The sequence below is a fragment of the Patagioenas fasciata genome, chromosome 6, assembly GCF_037038585.1.
Source record: "Patagioenas fasciata isolate bPatFas1 chromosome 6, bPatFas1.hap1, whole genome shotgun sequence".
NCBI classification, from domain to species: Eukaryota; Metazoa; Chordata; class Aves; order Columbiformes; family Columbidae; genus Patagioenas; species Patagioenas fasciata.
The window spans coordinates 1,504,002-1,521,239 of record NC_092525.1 but is presented as its reverse complement, the minus strand read 5'-3'; the positions used below and the strand labels follow the sequence as shown (position 1 = coordinate 1,521,239).

The window sequence follows — 17,238 nt, the reverse complement described above, 5'->3', positions numbered from 1 at the left end:
AACAGCGCGGCCCCAGGCCGGGGCGAGGGGGAAACACGCGGGCGGCTGTGAGGGAAGGGAGCCCCGCGCTGAGCGCTGCGCGGGGCTCGGGCGGGGCCGTGGGGCGGAGGGGGGAGCCCCCGTAGTGACACAGGACAGAGGGAGGAAAGCGAGCGGGAGGGGGCAGCGGCGGGTCGGGAGCGCCAAGGGGGGGCGCGAGGGGCGGGGGGGGCCGGGAACGGAGGGAGCGGCGGAGGAACCTGAGGGCGGGACGGCGCGGGAGGAGCTTAGGTGGGAAAAGCTGAGGTACCTCGGGGAGGGGATGATATCGGGGGAGGCTTTGACAGGAAAGGCTGAGGTACCTCGGGGTGGGGATGATATCGGGGGAGGCTTTGACAGGAAAGGCTGAGGTACCTCGGGAAGGGGATGATATCGGGGGAGGTTTTGACAGGAAAGGCTGAGGTACCTCGGGGAGGGGATGATATCGGGGGAGGCTTTGACAGGAAAGGCTGAGGTACCTCGGGGTGGGGATGATATCGGGGGAGGCTTTGACAGGAAAGGCTGAGGTACCTCGGGGTGGGGATGATATCGGGGGAGGTTTTGACAGGAAAGGCTGAGCTACCTCGGGAAGGGGATGATATCGGGGGAGGCTTTGACGGGAATGGCTGAGGTACCTCAGGGAGGGGATGATATTGGGGGAGGCTTTGACGAGAAAGGCTGAGGTACCTCAGGGAGGTGATGACATCGGGGGAGGCTTTGGCGGGAAAGGGTGAGGGACTTAAAGGAGAGGACGGAAGGGAGAGAGGTTTTGGTGGTAAAGGCTGAGGTACCTCAGGGAGGAGATGGCATCGCAGAGGCTGCAGTGGGAAATGCTGAGGTAGCTCTGGGACGGGATGGCACTAAGGTGTGGTTTCAAAGGGAAATGCTGAGGTACTTTGAGGAAAGGATGCTGGGCTAGGAACTATGAACACATCAGATCGGTTAAGAGAATGTTGATGACAGAAATTTATACAGTAAAGTATTCCAGCAAAGACAGGGAGATGAGCAAAACTTATATCAGGCCTCCTAGGATTCCTGCAGGTTAGGGGTCAGGGATGATGAGGTTGTTAACTCGGTCCTAACTTTTTCTTTCTCTCCCTCTCTTGCAGCACCAGACTGAATGGAGAAGCAAGTGGATGGGAAGTTCCTGCGCCACGACACAGACCACATTTATTACTCTCGCCTCCGAGACCCGGAGAACCGAACCGTTCTCATCGTGCCTTGAAGCAACCTCTGCTCATGCGCTTCTCCCAGGGAGAAGGCAGAATGGGAGTGACTCGCCACGTTAAACAACAGGGTGTACACTCTGCAGCTTTCAAGCCCAGCTCTGCATTAGCTCACCCCTGCAATTTTGCACCGCCCACGCAAATTTGAGTTGTCGCTGGTTGTTGCAGCGTTTGGCTTTGGTGAGGACAGCGTGTGTTTGTCAGCAGTTGGTGTAGGGTGGAATCTTGAGGAGAAAGTGATATTTCCGTGCCAGAAGTGGTTGGTGTTTGCATGGTATTGTGGTAGTTGTTCCCGCAGGTGATCAGTGCTGGAGTGTTATTGCAGGATGAGGGGATTTTGAAGGCTTGTCTGTGAGATGCACTAGAGGCAGCAGTTGCAAACGAAAGGCTGAGGTGTGGAGAGTTTGTCGGTGGGTTTTGGACAGTTGTCAGTTGAAGAGTTGGTTGTTTGCAGGTGAGGTGTAGAGCAGAGGGTGAAGCTGACTTTGCCTGGGCGGCGCAACTGGATGGGTGTGCAGAGCTGAGGAGAGCGGGCTTCTGCGGGTGACCCTAAAGCTGGAGAACCAGCCAGCGGCAGCTCCAGACAGTCCCGCTGCCGAGCTTGGCCGTGTAGGGCCAGTGCCCTGGGGCACAGGGAGTGTGACCCTCCGCAAGCACCAAACAGCAGGTGAGGACTGTGGGGATTTGTACTGAGCTATGATATCTCTAAGGCATGTGCGAGGGGCCGGGGCCAAGGCAAGGTGGGCTCGTTGTGGGGTGTGGGGAGGTGTCAGCCCCCGGACTCAGCCCCTGTCTGATTGTAGTGCCCTTGGGCTGGTGTAGCTCAGTCCTCTGTGTGTTTCTCTTCAGGTGGAGCAGCGTGCAAAGGAAAAGCAAGGAAGGAGAGGAAGGTGGTGAACCTATGAGGAAGAGTGTAGCGAATCTGGCGTGGACTCACGGTAAGGTGCCATGAGAGACATTTATTACAAACTCAGGTTTGCATTTATACTCGCTATGATGCTTGCTCAAGCATTTGCTCTTTAGCTAAGTTAGACATGACATGAGCGATGTAACTGCCATATACGCATTTTTTTCTATAGTAAGCTGTCCCTCTGTCCCTGATGTATCAGTCCTGTATCCTGTATCTTAGTAGTCATAATTTTTCCCCAAGTAGATGAATATTTTGCAAGCAGCTTTATCTCCAGTCGTTACCTGTTCATATAATTCTCATTCATCTTTGTGCCATGTCTCCAACTGAAATGTACCAGTTGTAGGAAAGTCTAGCACATGATTAGCAATCCATTCTAATAAACTCACCAATCAGACCCCTGATACATCCTGATTTTGCGTTTGTAGCGCATGTTGAAGGACATCCAGGGTTTGTCTTTGCTTAAGGGATAACTTCCCTCCCATGGTTCCCAATCGCTCACCTTTCGTTGGTGGTGGGCGTGCACTGTCCTGGTTCCCGGTCCTGTTTCCTGGTTCGATTGGGCTTCGCTACCAGAGCGGCTACTGCCTTTATAGGCACGCTGAAAGTCCCTGTTCCAGGGCGCCATTTGTAGCGAATGCGGTACGGACTCTCTTTTAAGGTGCAATGAGAGATGTTTATTACAAATCAGGCTTGCGTTTATACTCGCTATGATGCTTGCTCAAGCATTTGTTGATTAGCTAAGTTAGTCATTACATAAGTGATGTGTTTTGTGTTCCCACCAAAGTCACTGCCATAAACACCTTTTTTGTCTATCACAAGCTGTCCCTCTGTCCTTGATGCATCAATCCTGTATCAACTCCTCTGTCCTTGATGTATCACATAGCATACAGTCCTTTGTTCTTGTATTTTTCCACTAATGCTTGTTCTCATGCTGTTGACTCTTGCAGTTTCTCATGTGCCCGGTCTTCCGTGTACTGACACAGAAGAGCGATCACGAAAGAGGATTGGAGCTACGAGTCAAGAGTGAGGAGGAAGATGGGCAGGCTGAGCCAGCGAGAAGGAGAATGTATCCTTAAGCACAGGGAACGATCTGTGATTAGTGCGTCCCCCTCCCACCCCTAGAAACCGTGCTCGGGGGTAAAGTGGTAAAATGGGAGCAGGGGCTGTTGGCTGTGTTTTGGGAGGTGGGGGTGGTGAGCAGGGGCTGGGCTCTTGGACTTGGGAGCAGTTAAGGGAGCAGGGTGGTCATCCCTTGGGAGGTGTCTGTCTGCCAGCAGGTAAAGGAGGGGGAAGAGGATCCTGCCGGGGTGAGGGCCTGGCCAGCTCTCCACTCCCAGGGCTCTTGATGCTGGTGTGGTGTGTTGCTGTAAGTGCCAGGGGTGACTGGCAAAGAAAGTCTTTGTGGGGTGCATGCTGGGAAACTGTGCTGCTACGGAGGGGCTGGGTTGGTGGGAAGGCCTGTGCGGGGGGCCGGGGCCAAGGCAAGGTGGACTTGTGGTGGGGTGTATGCTGGGAAACTGTGCTGCTACGGAGGGGCTGGGTTGGTGGGAAGGCCTGTGCGGGGGGCCGGGGCCAAGGCAAGGTGGCCTTGTGGTGGGGTGTGGGGATGCGTCAGCGACCGGACTCGCCCCCTCGTGTGACTGTACGGGCCTGGGGTGGGTATACTTTTGTTTTCTGTGCATCTCTGTTCGGGTGGAGCAGCTCGCAAAGGCGAAAGCAAGAAAGAAGAGGAAGGTGGTGAACCTACGAGGAAGAGCGATCAAGAAAGAGGATTGGAGTGCATCTGCAAGTCAACAGGGATCAAGAAAGAAGATGACGGTGGTAGAGCTGCGAGTCAGGAGGGATCAAGAAAGAAGAGGAGGAAGGTGATGGAGCTGCGACTCAGGAGTGAGGAGGAAGAAAATGTCCCCCTTGGGACAGGGACCTCCCTGTAATCAGGACTGCGCCCTCCCACCCCTGGAAACTGCTCAGGGGCCCAGACATCCATGGGAAGGTTGTGTCCGACAACACGAGCCAGATCTTCAGCACTGGCTGCTGTTCAGCTGGGACCAGGGGCTGCTGGTGGGGTTTTGGGAGGCGGGGTGGGTGAGTAGAGGCTGGGCTTTTGTACTCATGAGTGGTTGAGAGAGAGGACTGGACACCTCTTGGGAGGTGTCTTGTCTGTCTGCCATCAGCTAAAGGAGGGGGAAGAGGATCCTGCCGGGGTGAGGGCCTGGCCAGCTCTCCACTCCCAGGGCTCTTGATGCTGATGTGGTGTGTTGCTGTAAGTGCCAGGGGTGACTGGCAAAGAAAGTCTTTGTGGGGTGCATGCTGGGAAACTGTGCTGCTACGGAGGGGCTGGGTTGGTGGGAAGGCCTGTGCGGGGGGCCGGGGCCAAGGCAAGGTGGGCTTGCTGTGGGATGTGGGGATGCGTCAGCGAGCGGACTCACCCCCTATGTGACTGTACGGGCTTGGGGTGGGTGTATTTCTGTCTTCAGGGCATTTCGGTTTGGGTGGAGCAGCTCACAAAGGCGAAAGCAAGAAAGGAAAGTAAGGTTGTGAACTTACGAGAAAGAGTGATCAAGAAAGAGGATTTGAGTTCATGCGGGAGTCGAGGGATCAAGAAAGAAGAGGAGGAAGGTGATGGACGTGCATATTGAAAATGAGAGGGAAGATGGGCAACCTGAAGCATGGAGCAAGGGAATGTCTCCTAGAACAAAGGGACCTTTCTGTAATCAGAGATCCCCCCTCCTACCCTACAAACTGAACAAAGAGGACTGCGAGAGGGAGCGCTCTGACAGGACAAGAGGTATCAGTAAATCTGGCAAGAGGACAGTGGGGGAAGCGCTCTGGCGGATCAACAAGTCTCAATATATGTGGCAAGAGGATGATGGGGGAGAGTTCACCAGTGGTTCAAAAGTCACCCAGAAAAAGGGGAAGAGGATGTCAAGGGGGGAGCGCTCTGGTCGATCACAAGACTCTCCTAAAAAACACACCAGGATGGTGGTGGCGGGGAATGTCCTATATGGGACAAGGGGTCCCGAGAAATCCAGCAAGAGGATGGTGGGGGGGAGCACTCCAGCAGACCAAGAATGTACTAAGGAAAGGCAAAAGGACGGCAGGAGGAGAGACCCAGTGGGTCAAGAGGTACCGAGAAATCCAGCAAGAGGACGACAGGGAGGAGCTCTTTAGCAGGCCAAAATCCCACTGAGGAAAGGCAAGAGGACAGCGGGGGAGAGCGCTCCAGTTCTTCAAGTGACTTCCCAGGCAGAAGGCAGGAGCATGGCGGGGCAGGACTGCGGCAGGTCAAGAATTCTCAGTCTGGCAATAGGATGGCGGGGAGGAGCGTTCCAGCGGGAGAAGAGCGCCCTGACTAGAGGCAAGACGAGGGTGAGGGAGAGCACTCGGACGTGTCAAGAAGACTCCCCCAAAAAGTGCAAGAGGAAGGCCGGTGGGGAGAGCAATCCAGCAGATCAGGAAGTCTCAATAAATGCGGTAAGAAGGTGGCAGGTGGGAGCTCCCCAGTGGTTCAAGAGGTCCCAAGATATCCAGCAAGAGAACTGTGAGGGTGAGCGCTCCAACAGGTCAAGCGGTGTCAAGAAATCCAGCAAGACAATGGTGGAAAACGCTCCGGTGAATCACAAGATTCCCCCCAAAAAAGGCAAGAGAATGGTGCAGGGGAGCACTCTGGTGGATCAAGAAGCACTCAGGAAAAGGGGAAGAAGATGGTGGGGGGGAGCACTCTGGTTGGTCACAAGACTCCCCCAGAAAACACAAGAGGGTGGCAGGGGGAACGCCCTAATGGGTCAAGAGGACCCAAGAAATCCAGCAAGAGGACGGCGAGGGGGAGCGCTCCAGCAGATCAGGAAGTCTCGATAAATGCGGTAAGAGGATGGCGGGTGGGAGCCCCCCCAGTGGTCCAAGAGATCCCAAGAAATCCAGCAAGAGGACGGCAAGGGGGAGCGCTCTGGCAGATCAGGACGTCTCAATAAATGCGGTAAAAGGATGGTGGGTGGGAGCCCCCCAGTGGTTCACAAGGTTCCAGGAAATCCAGCAAGAGGATGGCGTGGGGGAGCGCTGTGGCAGATGAAGAACCCTCAGTACATCTGGCAAGAGGACGGTGAGGGGGTGCTCTGATGGGTCAAGGTTGCTCTGAAAAAAGCCCAAGAGGGTGGTAAGGAGAAGCTCACCGGTGATTCACGAATCACCCAGAAAAAAGGGAAGAGGACAGTGCGGGGGAGCTCTTCAGTTGTTGAAGAGAATCCCCAGAAAAAGGCAGGAGGATGATGAGGGGGAACACTCTGGCGGGTCAAGAAGTCTCAATAAGTCCGGCAAGAAGACGGTGGGGAGGAGAGCTCGTGTGGGTCAAGAGGTCCCAAGAAACCCAGCAAGAGGACAGCAGGGGCGAGCGCTCCGGCAGATCAGGAAATCTCGATAAATGCAGTTAGAGGATGGTGGGTGTGAGCCCCTCAGTTGTTTAAGACGTCCCAAGAAATCCAGCAAGAGAACTGCGAGGGGGAGCGCTCCGGCAGGTCAAGCGATGTCAAGAAATCCAGCAAGACAATGGTGGAGAACTCTCCGGCGAGTCACAAGACTCTCCCAAAAAAGGCAAAAGAATGGTGCAGGGGAGCACTCTGGTGGATCAAGAAGCACCCAGGAAAAGGGGAAGAGGATGGTGGGGGGAAACGGCCTGGTTGGTCACAAGACTCCCCCAAAAACCACAAGAGGGTGGCAGGGGGAACGCCCTAATGGGTCAAGAAGTCCCAAGAAATCCAGCAAGAGGACGACAGGGAGGAGCTCTTTAGCAGGCCAAAATCCCACTGAGGAAAGGCAAGAGGACAGCGGGGGAGAGCGCTCCAGTTCTTCAAGTGACTTCCCAGGCAGAAGGCAGGAGCATGGCGGGGCAGGACTGCGGCAGGTCAAGAATTCTCAGTCTGGCAATAGGATGGCGGGGAGGAGCGTTCCAGCGGGAGAAGAGCGCCCTGACTAGAGGCAAGACAAGGGTGAGGGAGAGCGCTCGGATGTGTGAAGAAGACTCCCCCAAAAAAGTGCAAGAGGAAGGCCAGGGGGAGAGCAATCCAGCAGATCAGGAAGTCTCAATAAATGCGGTAAGAGGATGGGGGGTGGGAGCCCCCCCAGTGGTCCAAGAGATCCCAAGAAATCCAGCAAGAGGACGGCAAGGGGGAGCGCTCCAGCAGATCAGGAAATCTCGATAAATGCGGTTAGAGGATGGTGGGTGGGAGCCCCACAGTTGTTTAAGGCATCCCAAGAAATCCAGCAAGAGGACGGCGAGGGGGAACGCTCTGGCAGATCAGGACGTCTCAATAAATGCGGTAAGAGGATGGCGGGTGGGAGCCCCCCAGTGGTTCAAAATGTCCCAAGATATCCAGGAAGAGAACTGTGAGGGGGAGCGCTCCGGCAGGTCAAGCGATGTCAACAAATCCAGCAAGACAATGGTGGAGAACGCTCCGGTGAGTCACAAGACTCCACCAAAAAAGGCAAGAGAATGGTTAGAGGATGGTAACAGGCAGCTTTGAGAGCACTCTGGTGGATCAAGAAGCACCCAGGAAAAGGGGAAGAGGATGGTGGGGGGAAACGGCCTGGTTGATCACAAGACTCCCCCAAAAACCACAAGAGGGTGGCAGGGGGAACGCCCTAAGGGGTCAAGAGGTTCCAAGAAATCCAGCAGGAGGACGGCGAGGGGGAGCGCTCCAGCAGGCTGAGATTGTACTAAAGAAAGGCAAAAGGACAGCAGGAGGAGAAACCCAGTGGGTCAAGAGGTCCCAAGAAATCCAGTGAGAGGACAACAGGGAGGAGTGCTCTGGCAGGCCAAAATCTCAGTGAAGAAAGGCAAGAGGACAGCAGGGGGGAGTGCTCCAGTTCTTCAAGTGACTTCCCAGTTAGAAGGCAGAAGGACGGTGGGGTAGCGCTGGGACAGGTCGAGAATTCTCAATCTGGCAATAGGACAGCAGGGAGGAGCATCCAGCGGGACAGGAGCGCCCTGAAAATAGGCAAGACAAGGGTGAGTGAGAGCACTCCGAGATGTCAAGAAGTGTCAAAAAATCTGGTAAAGGATGGCAGGGGGGAGTGCTGTGGATATTCAAGAGACTCCCCAGTAAAAGGCAAGAGGACGGCGCGGGGAAGTGCTCCAGCACGTCAAGATGGCACTGAAGAAAGGCAAGGTCACAGTGGGGGGGAGCATTCCCGTTGTTCCAATGGTTCAAAAGGTCCCAAGAAATCCAACAAGAGAACTGCGAGGGGGAGCGCTCTGGCAAGTCAAGCGGTGTCAATAACCCCAGCAAGGCAACGGCGGAGAGCGCTCTGGTGAGTCACGAGACTCCCCTACAAAGGACGAGAGGATGGTGGAGGGGAGCCCACCAGTGGTTCAAGCAGCACCCAGGAAAAGGGGAGGAGGCTGACGAGGGGCAGGCCTCTGGCGGGCCAAGATCGCTGAGGGAAGGTGCGGGGGAGCTTGCTGGTGGCTCAAGAGACCTCTAGAAAAAGGTAAGAGGGCGGCGGGGGGTGGGAGGGCGCCTCAGCTGGTGAAGAGGAACCCCGAAAACAAGGCAAGAGAATGTTGGTGGGGGGAGCGCTCTGGCGGTTCCAGAGGCTCCCCGAGATCCGCTCAGACGGCAGCGGGTAACGCGGCAGCTCAGCGTCAATCAAAGAAGAACAGGAAGGCGGTTGACCTGCAATTCCAGAGCGAGGAGGAAGACTGGCAACCCGAACGAGGAGCAGCAGAACTTGGCATGGCCTCTGAAATCCTCCTTTAATCTGGGCTCAGGTAAGCTGGAAGCAGGGGACATAGGCTGGGGTTTGGGAGGTGGGCAGGTGAGAAATGATCCGCATTTTTGATCTGCTGAGTGACTGAAGCGCCTGGGAGTTCATTTGGAGTCGTTGCCTTACTTGATTTTACACTGACTTTTGCATTATATTTTAATGACGTAGAATTTTCCGTTTTGACATCGAAACCTAAACTTCTTTGGAAATTCATCCTCTGTCCCTTCAGTCTCAGCTCGTGGCACTTCCACTGTCTCGTGGCCCGCGTTTCAATGTACATTAGATCGCTTCCTGGGCCTTGGATTTTAAGTAATGGTCCGTCACAAGTTTGTTTTTCTTGTCCTTAACAGGCAGCTTTGAGAGCTCTCTAAGGAAAAGTGATATCTTTTTACCTTGTTACTGCTCTTTCCATGTTACGAGCAGCCACCCTCTTTATGATCAGTCTCATGCTTTTCTTCCTTTCTTGCCCAGGTTCAGAATACCAGGAATTCCAAGCTTCAAGTTTCCTGTGGAACATTGCGGGAGACCTTGATAACGTGGCAATGAGGGAGGTGATGAAGAGAAACAATACCTGTTCCTTTCCCATTTCAAGACGTTATTTTTTACCTTCCTGGTAGCTGTGAGATGATTTGCAATCTTGCGCTAGCATCTGCCTGAAAGAGAACACGGACCCTTTGGGTGCCTCCTCAAGAAATACTTGCTCTATGGTTCTGGCGATGTCCAGGCTTCAAGGGTGGGGCATAGGGGAGTGTAAATCTTAGGGGGCCTCCCGGGATGTCTGCAGGTTTGGGTGACCCGTGGCTGGGACGGGGACGCCGAGGTTGTCAATCTTGCCCTGAATCTCTCGCTCCCTCTCTTGCAGCACCCGAGACCGAATGGAGGAGCAAGTGTACGGGAAGTTCCTGCGCCACGCCACAGATCACATTTATCGCTCTCGCCCTGAGAGACCCGGAGAACCAAACCGTTCCCATCGTGCCTTGAAGCAGCCTCTGCTCACGCGCTTCTCCCAGGGAGAAGGCAGAATGGCAGTAGCTCGCCACGTTATAGCACAGGGTGCACACTCTGCAGCTTTCAAGCCCAGCTCTGCGTTAGCTCACCCCTGCAATTTTGCACCGCCCACGCAAATTTGAGTTGTCGCTGGTTGTTGCAGCGTTTGGCTTTGGTGAGGACAGCGTGTGTTTGTCAGCAGTTGGTGTAGGGTGGAATCTTGAGGAGAAAGTGATATTTCCGTGCCAGAACTGGTTGGTGTTTGCCTGGTATTGTGGTAGTTGTTCCCGCAGGTGATCAGTGCTGGAGTATTATTGCAGGATGAGGGGATTTTGAAGGCTTGTCTGTGAGATGCACTAGAGGCAGCAGTTGCAAGCGAAAGGCTGAGATTTGGAGAGTTTGTCGGTGGGTTTTGGACAGTTGTCAGTTGAAAGTTGGTTGTTTGCAGGTGAGGTGTAGAGCAGAGGGTGAAGCTGACTTTGCCTGGGCGGCGCAACTGGATGGGTGTGCAGAGCTGAGGAGAGCGGGCTTCTGCGGGTGACCCTAAAGCTGGAGAACCAGCCAGCGGCAGCTCCAGACACTCCCGCAGGGCCGGGCAGGGCCAGTGTCCTGGGGCACAGGGAGTGTGACCCTCCACAAGCACCAAACAGCAGGTGAGGACCGTGGGGATTTGTACTGAGCTATGATATCTCTAACCCATGAAACTGGGGTCCAGCCTGAGCAGGGCATGTGCGGAAGCTGTGCTGCAGCGGAGGGGCAGAGCTGAGGGGAAGGGCTGTGTGAGGGGCCGGGGCCAAGGCAAGGCGGGCACGCTGTGGGGTGTGGGGAGGTGTCAGCCCCCAGATTCAGCCCCCGTCTGACTGTAGTGCCCTGGGGCTGATGTAGCTCAGTCCTCTGTGTGTTTCTCTTCAGGTGGAGCAGCGTGCAAAGGAAAAGTAAGGAAGGAGGCGAACCTGTGAGGAAGAGTGATCGAGAAAGAGGATTGGAGGGCACCTGTGAGTCAAGAGGGATCAAGAAAGAAGACAACAGTGGTGGAACCGCAGGTCAGGAGAGCTCAAGGAAGGAGAAAGGTGATTGTGGCAGTATTCTGACATTGGGCCTATGAGAAACTGTGAGAGTTGACAGCGTGAGAACAATCATTAGTGGAATAACACAAGAAGCATGTACTGTATGCTACGTGATACATCGAGGACAGAGGGATTGGTACAGGAATGATACATCAAGGGGGATGACGGGGGTAGCTTGTGGTATAGACAACGATGCTTTTATGGCAGTACCAATATATCACTTATGTTATGACGAACTTACCAAATCAGCAAATGCTTGAGCAAGCATCATAGCGAGTATAAATGCAAACCTGAGTTTGTAACAAATGTCTCTTGTCTCACCTTAAAAGAGAGTCGGTGCCACATTCACTACAAATGGCACCCGAACAGGGACTTTGAGTGCGGCTGTAAAGGCAGCAGCCGTTCTGGTGGCAAAGCCCAATTGAACAAGGACAGGGAAACAGAGCCAGGAAACAGAAACCACAGCGTGCACCCATCAGCAAGAAAAGATGAGCAATTTGGAACCATAGGAGGGAAGTTATCCCTTGAACCAAACAAACCCTAGATGTCCTTCAACTTTTATTAAGAAAGCAAAATCACAATGTACCAGTAGTCCGATTAATGACTTTATAAGAAAGGCTTGCTGATCATGTGCTGGACTTTCCTACAACTGGAACATTTTAGTTGGAGGCATGGCAGAAAGTTGAACGAGAATTATATGAACAGGCAGCAACTGGAGATAAAGCTGCTTGTGAATATTTATCTACTTGGGCAAAAATTATGTCTGCTTTAATAGCGACTCAGAAGGAAGTAGTTGCGCGGGTTGCAACTAATTGTGAACCTTCTGCTCCTCCCTTGCCAGGGAAGGAGGGGGATCCTGTAGATAGATTAGGCAAAAATGCACTGACCACAGATGTAGTAGTGGATAAAGGATTGGCTGATAACAAAGCCCCTGCATGTACACTACAGTGAACACTTTTGGCAAATGATGGTTTGTGGGAGTCGCCTGACAAGCCCCTTGATCCTGGCCCGACGGACCCAGAGTAAGAGCCTGATTTATTCCCCCCGGATGTTACTTTGCAACTGAAAGTGCGCACTAATTAAACCATGTGGGATAAATGTAGAGAAGAGGCTTTGAAAACAGGAGACTCGAAAGTGGTTACGGCATGCCCAGTGATCTGTTGTGAACAGCAATCTCCAGGCTTTCAGCAGCTACCATATGATGTTGTAAAGGAATTACCAACATTAGCTAAAGAAAATGGGGTTACTTTATCATTTGTTATACATTTTTGAAGCATTAAGCTCCTCTTACGAACTTACTCCACATGACTGGCGTTCTTTGTTGAAAATGATCTTAACCATACAGTATATTGACTAGTAGTTATCTGATTTTTGGGAGAACTGTACTATAGAGACCGTTGATAATGCATATCGGATGAGATGGATTGATTGCAGTCCTTTAGCTGGGGAATGTGCCCACGCTTTGCCAGATAATCAAGTTGCGTAACCCAGAGAGATATATATGTGGTGTAATAGCAAAACTAGCAATGAAAGTGGTTCGGAAGTTACTGGAGGTTGGGAGAGATGCCAATACGTCCTTTTCAAAAATCTTGCAAGGATCACAGGAACCTTATGCGCTGTTTTTAGACCGCTTGCAAACTGCTTTGGAGAGACAAATTGATAATGACACAGCGCATGAGTTGTTACTAAAATAATTGGCTTTTGAGAATGCTAATGCTGATTGTCAGCGTGTGTTGCAGGATTTGGGGAATAGGGAAAGGTGTACTATAGCAGATATGAGAGTGTGTCAAAACATAAGTCAACTGAACATTATACCAGCTCTCTAGCTGCTGCTTTAGCAGCACAGTTACAAGTATTGGGAACAGAACTGAAATCGAATTGTTTTTGTTGTGGGACACTGGGTCGTGTAAAGAAAGATTACACAAAGTATGCACGCCAGACTTCGAAGGCTGTACCTCCTAGAGATCGTCCAAAATGGGGAAAGGGCAAGCACTGTGTGAGTGAACATCATTCAAGGATTAATGTAAAGGGGGAGCCAATTAACCCTTCCCAGGAGGTGGGGGACAGGACTTCCCCCACCCCCATCAAATAAATTCAAGTCTAAACTCATGACCCGAGATCTCTTCCCTGGAACAGCTGGAAGTGCAGGGCTGGACTTGGCTGCCAGCCCGTCAGTGATGATAATTAATTACTGCTGTGGTATTGCTTATTCCCAGAGGAGTGTGGGGGCCTTTAGTGCCTAGTGTGCATGCTTTGTTAATAGGTTGATCATCTACTACCAAATTGGGTTTGTTTGTTTTACCTGGAGTAATTGACTCTGATTATCAAGGTGAAATCAAAATTATGGCATGGACACCTGTGCCACCTTGCTACATCCTGAGGATGCCCCCAGATTTGCATTTTGTGTTCCTTCACTTAATCAAGAGGAGCCTATGAAGAGATAGCATTGGGTGGTATCACCACAAGGGATGAGAAATAGTCCAACCATTTGCAAGACAGTAGTTGCAGCAGCTGTACAACCTGTGAGGAAGCTGTACCCCTCAGCTTGTATCTGTCGTTATATGGATGATATCTTGCTTGTCATGTTATAAGAGCAGGAACTACAACAAGTAATGCAAGTCCTATGTAACGCTATACAAAAGGCTAGATTACAAATTGCACAAGAAAAAATTCAGAAAACTGCTCCATGGAAATATTTGGGGTGGCAAATAACAGAACAAGAAATCATTCCTTAGCCAGTACCTCTTAAATTCCATAATATCATGACCTTAAATGACTTACAAAATTGCTAGGAGCCATAAATTGGCTCCGACCTATTTTGGGCATTGCCACAGAGGAACTGTGTCTACTTTTTACACTTTTGAAAGGAGACCTGAATTTATTGTCTACTCAGGTATTGGATGACAAAGCTCAGCAGGCCATATAGAAAGTATTCGATGCTGTTGAACAAAAATAGGGATGGGGACGCAATTTGCAGCTGCCAGTTTGGCTGGCACTCATAGCCAATACCGTCCAACCGTTTGCAGTACCGTTTCAATGGGACAAGTCATTAAGTGATTCTTTAAGAGTTGGAATGGGTTTTTCTAGCTCACACACCAATGAAAACAGTTTGGATAATAAAAGAAATGTATGCAAACCCAATAATTAAAGGCAGAGAATGTTTATGTGCTATGTATGGGACAGACTTTGAATGTATATTTATTCCTACAACAAAGGAGAATTTGCAATGGTAATTAACTGAAGATGTGAATTTCCAGATTGCATTGGCAACATATGCAGGGAACATATCAGTTTATTACCCCCAACATAAACTGTGGGCTGAAATTGGTAATTTACCGTTGTAGGGCAAATGCTGCTGTCAGCAACGACCAGTAAGTGACAAGACTGTATTTACTGATGCCTTTGGTCGCTCACGTAAAGTTGTAATTATGTGGCTAAACTCAGATACCCAGTGTTCCAAACACAAGGTAGAAAAAGGAGACCAAGGGTCAAACAAGTTCTTGAGCTGACAGCTGTTAGGATCGCTTTTGAGTGTTCTGTAATGAGCCTTTGAATGTTGTAACTGACTCATATTATGCAGCTGGCATACTTAACCGCCTGGAAGCTTCTTTTCTGAAGGAAGAGGATAATCCTCTTTTGATGGCTGAATTGAGAATGCTATGGTTCCTAATAAATCATAGACGTCATGGTTTTTATGCAGCGCACATCCGCTCTCGCGCTGCCCTTCCAGGACCTCTTGTGGAAGGCAATAGGAGGGCCGATGCACGAGCTGTGCCGCTTACTGTGCCTAAAGCCTTGGAGCAAGGTAAATTATCACATAAACTCTTTCACCAGAATGCAAAGTCGTTAAAACGACAATTTCAAATTACAACGGATCAGGCCAGGAGCGTTCTTATGTCCTGCCCTGATTGCCAACAGTCAGCACCGGTGCCATCCAAAGAGGGTGTTAATCCAGGAGGGATTACTGACATTACGGCCAGCTGATGTAACGCGTTGTTCTGAAGTGGGTAAATACGTATGTGTTTCTGTAGACGCTCATTCCAGATTTCTCGTTGCGGCTGCACGCACTGGTGAAAGAGCACGGGACGTCTGTAAACAGTGGTTGGCGTGTTTTGCTGTTTCAGGAGTTCCAGGATATGTAAAACCAGAGGAAAGCGGAACGCACGCTGGATTAGAGGAGCGATCCCCCGAGTGCCCAGCGCGCCGTAATAAAAGTGCCTGCTTTTTAACACTTTCAAAACAGTGTTAGAGAGTCTGTTTGCCGACTTTTCGGTATCGTTTTCTGGCGACGAGGATGGGATAATCTGCCTGACCTCCCGTGGACCCCAGGATCTCTGGGACCTTGTGCCGGCACCGGGGAATTCCCGGAAGGGATCACGGATCCTCGGGCCAGCTCGAGACGTGGGTAAAACCCCATCAATGAGATAAGGCACTTTCATAGTCTGGTTTGTTTGCAGGCTGCCTGCGCGAGACGTGGGCAACACCAGCGCGTTGGGTCTGCGCATTTTGGTAAATTGGGTAAATTAAAAAGAAATAAAAAACTAAAGAGGAAAATGAGAAAACAATAAATAAAAGAGAAAAACAAGGGAACAGTAATTTGATAAAGGTACCTTTAGTGATTTTGCTGTTTGTGCCTTAGCAATTGTATAATTGTTTGTGTCTTTAGTGATTTGTTGTTACTTGTGTCTTGGGTGATTTTATAGTCCAATACTTACGGTTAACCAATTGTTTGTTATTGTGATTGTGAAATAGGTAGTGGACAAGGGACAGGAGGGATTCGAAAGAAGTCCCCCCCGGCTGTATTTTGTGACATTGGAAAAGGATCGTTTGACTCCCTGGGGAAAGCTACCAGGGGGAATCTGATTGAATATTGTAATTAATGGTGGCCACTGTAAAGAATATTAATATGCTGCACAGGTCTGGGTGGGTATACCTTGAGATGTGTAGTATAGCAATGCACTACATGTAATATATAGTAAGATATATGTTTTAAATCATATATTGTCTATTATATAATGCATATTACACAATACAAAATGTTACATACGCATTGTATTTGAAAAAGGACAATCAGGGAAAGAAATTGAAACCAGTAAAAGGTTTGTTGATGAACAGATATTGGTGTAGAATACACAGAGAACATTAGATCAGGATTGTCCCTTGGTGAATGCAGGGTGGCATCCTGATGTCCTTATATCGGGGGACAGGCTGAATTGGTATGGACAGTGCATTTTATACGGGATTGGACACGCTGTGCCTAAAGCTGTAAATACGCCAAAGCCTTCTGAGATAAAACAGGATCGTCTGTGCCTCATTTGCTACACCCCTTTACCTGTTTCCCAAATTGATTTAGACTGTATTTACCATTGTAAAAATAGAGCTTTCCCCCTTTAATTTTTGTCATGTATTGTAATTCATAGAGATATTGGAGCCCGTCCTACCTAAACTGTAGAAAAGACAGCAGCCATGTGTATTTTTAAATAAAGATTAAATCAAGTCTGCTAGCTCATTATCTTTAAGCGTTCTACTGTGATCACCTCCCTCCCAAGGTTTTGTGTCTATTGTATCAGGGCCTAACACCCACGGCCACAGTGGATGAATCACCATGGGCACAGCACCAGGACCCGCTTGTTGGTGTCCAGGGTATCCACTCCAGCAGACACTGTCAGTAAAAGAGCACATCATGGAACTGGAGAACCATCTAATTGTGTCATTATACACATTCACTGCTCTTTTTTCTGCTTTATACCCCTGGTAGCTTTTTAAAATGGCACAGTTTGAAAAGGATTTCTGTTTTGGCCCTGCACACGGAGGCTGATTTTCCTTTTCTAGGGCCTTCCACCCGGTTCACCGCACCCGTGTGATCACTGCGCTGCACGTGGGCAAAATCAGCTGTGCCCTGTGTTTCTCCCGTAAAATAGTAAGAACGCTAATACAATCGTGCCAGGAACTACCTTCACTGTGAATATTTGAAGGAACCCACTGCTAATGTATTGTTAATGGGTACTTGCATTGGGGATTAGATGCAACAAAAATCCATACTTTCTTTTATCCTTTGCTGTACAGGAGGTGGTTGAACTTTTCTATAGCAGATTCAATCACCTGTTGTAAAGCGAGATGGTTGTCTCCTGTGAGGAAGCAGGGTAGATTTACCCATGCTCTATAAGCACCATGGATGAGCTATATAGAGTAACAGCTTAAAAACAAACCAACCGACAACAAGAAGCTAACGATCAAAACAACAAAAGGAAAAAAACCCCAAACAAACCAA

The 17,238-nt window shown here is 50.5% G+C and overlaps 1 long non-coding RNA gene across 1 annotated transcript; it reads left to right on the top strand.

Annotated features, from left to right (window-relative positions):
- The first annotated feature begins 10,320 nt into the window (after nt 1–10,320).
- Nucleotides 10,321–15,544, top strand: LOC139828172 (uncharacterized). The gene is made up of 3 exons (XR_011739534.1): nt 10,321–10,553; nt 10,813–10,970; nt 15,092–15,544. It is a non-coding gene; the product is annotated as an uncharacterized lncRNA (long non-coding RNA).
- The last annotated feature ends 1,694 nt before the right edge of the window (nt 15,545–17,238 follow it).